This window comes from Curcuma longa, unplaced genomic scaffold (genome assembly GCF_044706935.1).
Source record: "Curcuma longa cultivar G26 ecotype Majalengka, Jawa Barat unplaced genomic scaffold, ITB_CL_G26_1.1 contig_5058, whole genome shotgun sequence".
NCBI lineage: Eukaryota > Viridiplantae > Streptophyta > Magnoliopsida > Zingiberales > Zingiberaceae > Curcuma > Curcuma longa.
The window spans coordinates 1-3,667 of NW_027434303.1; the positions used below are offsets into that span (position 1 = coordinate 1).

At 40.0% G+C, this 3,667-nt stretch overlaps 1 pseudogene; it reads right to left on the reverse strand.

Annotated features, from left to right (window-relative positions):
• Positions 1-642: 642 nt before the first annotated feature.
• On the reverse strand, positions 643-2,050 carry LOC141819394 (uncharacterized; annotated as a pseudogene).
• Positions 2,051-3,667: the final 1,617 nt, after the last annotated feature.

The window sequence follows — 3,667 nt, forward strand, 5'->3', positions numbered from 1 at the left end:
CACTACAAGAAAATCGGATTTTAACAACACTGAAAAGACATCGATTTTATGCCAAAATCGATCTCTTTTACTTTTTTACAACGGTTTTAACAAAAACCGATGTCTTTGGGAGGTTGATTGGAGACTACGACAACGGTTTTTGAAGGCTACAACAACGGTTTTAAAACCGTTGTCTATGTCCGCTATTTTGGGACTATAACAACGGTTTTTGAAGACTATGACAACGGTTTGAAAACCGTTGTCTATGTGGGACAACAACAATGGTTTTGGAAGCTACAACAACGGTTTTAAAACTGTTGTCTATTTTTCTGAAATTTATTTATTTCTTTTCGTTTGATTAAATCAATACCACCCTATAAACCTATTCTACCGCTCCTCTTCGTCTATTCTCAAACCTGACCCGACTCTGTAAACCCTATTCTACCACTTCCCCCGCCGCTACGCGTTCGCCGCTCTCCACTCCCCTTCCGCTTTGCTCGCGCATCTCCTTCGCCATTCGCCACTGCCATTCGCCACTGCCCTTCGCTTTCGCCGCTCTCCCTTCGCTTTCGTCGCTTTCATCACTCGCACCGCCCCTTCTCGCGTCCTCCCCAACGCCCCTTTGTCTTCGATCACGTCCTACTCCTCTTCGACGTCGGCCAGCTACTCGTCGCGTTCCCATTCGAGCAAGCAAGATAAAGCCACTAAGCCACGCCTTCGCTTCCCTTTCGTCCCCGCAACGCCAACAAATTTGACTCCTTGGAGCTGTCTGTCAGCGTCCAGCGATGGGGAGCAGAGAGGGAGGGGGCGAGGAGGAGAAGGGAGGGAAGGTGGAGGGGTGGCTATACCTCTTCCGCTACAAGCAGCTCGGCTTGCACTACCCCCGCAAGCGCTACTACTGAGCCTGGCCTCCTGACCAACGGGATCCATCTTGGTTGTCTTAAAGGAGTTGCTACTCTTTGGATTCCTTGCATCCTTTGATAAGTCCCCTGTGCTATTTCTTCCAACTGAATCTTTATCTGGATTGGATGGTGATTTTTTACCTGCCAAATTAGATCTGTGCCCGTGAGTACGCTTGTTATGATCCCTCTTGCTTTTGTTGGAACTCACAGAAATGTCACTAGATGGTGTGCCATGTGGATCAGGCACCATTGCATGAGTTCTGCCAATCCCCTCAGGTGACCTAGGTTGTTCTATTCCTTCCAAACGACTCTGTAAATCAGAAATAGTTGGCTCAACTGCATTTTGATGAAGCTGCACGATGCTAGCAGAAACATCTGAGTCAGTAATAGTATGCTCAACTCCATCAAGTCTTTGTGTTTCATTTGTACCAGAATATAAGGAAGAGACACTAACACTGCTATCCAAATTTTCAAGACTAACAGTTTTGTTAGCATGGTTCTGTTCCTGCAGCGTACCAATTTCAAGAACAATTTGCCCACCGTCATCTTCAAATTTCTCCAATGAGTTGAGAGTGGAGGAGATGGTACCACATTCTGAAGCTGCAGCTTGAATCCTCAAATCATGGAACATTGAGTTCTCTGCTGAAATTGCCTCAGTATTAGTAACAAATTCCACCTCTAAGTTATTACTTTCTATTTTCACTTTTGATGCAACATTTTGATTATCTAAACTAGCAGAGTGAGCAATGAATACAGGGTTACATGATTTTTTGGAAGCAATTACAGATTTCTCCCCTTCTGTCTCAATTGATTCAGATAATTCACTTTCACTATTGGACGTGCCTTTTGTGCATCCAAGCATATGAGGTATAGTATCATAGTATTTCTGAGCTTAAGTTTGGTTGCAATGCTCTGGGATCTGATAAAGAATTTGGATTGTCATTCTTCACCATCTCCGTGTTTATAGAACCTTCAACCCTAATGTTGGAAACCCCATTTCTAGGCTCCAAATTTTCACCATCGTCATTTGGCAAACATCTGCTAGAATCATCTGAAGCAATCATTGAAGTTTGCAACTCAATGTTTCCAGTAGTTTCAGTTGCTACATTATTTTTACCATCATCTTCGAAGGACGATTCTGATGAAGATGAATTAGGCTCAGATAGCATCAGGATAAAACTAATTGAGAATGTCTATTCCTGTAGGAATGTGCCATGGAGGAACCAAATGTTGCAATTTTCTCAAAAAGAAGATGCACATCTCTTAGGTACACTAGTTGTTTCCTGCATATTCAGTTTCTAACCAATCATTTGGATTTTTCTTTATGCCAAGGCATATAAATACCTTCAACTGATTATAGCAGGTGGCTTTATTTGTTTGTCTGGTGCTGGTGTTGCATGCATCCGCTGTGGGGCACTGCTGTCATACTCTAATTTAAGGTGGGGACTGCACTTTGCTCCTTAAATTTTAAAGTAAAATCATTTTATACTTGGTGTTGCGTTCCAAGAAGATTTCTCTGAATATCTGAAACATCAATCTAGATTTTGTAGCTGCCATTTATAGTATCTAGTATCTTATAGAAGATTGATTCATGTATTTGCACAAGTCATTGCTTAGCTCATTGAAAGGTTGATCATTGTCTTAATATAAAATTTGTTACTTATTCAAAATGTTACTTTCTCTTATCATTGTGTGACACTGCTTATTGACTGTCTTAGCTTGCAACTTCTATGGTTATTTCATCTTTCAATATGGTATACCATGTTTTTATTGATCAGTAGCTAGTCAGGTGTTTATCTAGTTTGTGTTTGTCAAACATTAGAAAAGAATGAAAAAGGCTTTTATGTTATTGTTACTAGCTTAGTTTCTTAGATTCTCTCAAGCTCAGTTGCTTCATCTCCACTTAAATTCTTTTGGATCATTCCTTTTTGTATTTGTTTAATCTTTGTTGTAGTGATAAATATTCTCTTTCAGATGGGCTTGTCGTCAAGTGAAACTGCTTCACTTGTTGAAGGTCCTGATGCAATTTACAGGTAGATGCTGTTACCTTAACCTCAAAGCAGTTATGATTCTGATATGGTACCAGTGAATAATCTTAGTTTCGTTTCTTTGAAGGCTACTTCGAAAGAGCAAGAATGAAGTTGTGCCAGAGAACAAGGATGATGGTGATTCAGATGAGGACGAAGAGGATGATGATGAACAAGATGGCGAAGACCAGGAAGAGGACGATGGGGCTGAAGGTGATCCTTCTGGGGATGAAAACGCTGAGGGAATGTGTAATATGTTGCAAGAATAATATTTGTGTTAGTTACTTTTGGTTATTTGTAAATATTGAGGTGATTAAATATATCGGTGCTTTTCTATTTGTGATTTGTTGTGTGAATTTATAATATTTTTGTACTCTTGCTCGATACAAACAACATAAAAAAAATAAGTGTTATTACAACAGTTTTAGATTCAATGACATCGTTGGAAGCGTTAAGTGATATTACATCGGTCGAACATCTATTGCTAAAATTGATGTTAAACATATATTACATCGGTTTTACACCATTGCAGAACCACTGAACAGATGTCGTTGAGTGATATTACATCGGTCGAAAACCGTTGCTAAAATTGATGTTAAACAGATATTACATCAGTTTTTCACCGTTGCAGAACCGATGTCTTTGAGTGATACTACATCGGTACTACATCGGTTACAAACCGATGTTGTTAATTGATACTACATCGGTTACAAACCGATGTCTAAAATGTCAGACCTTTTACATCGCCTTCATAGACAT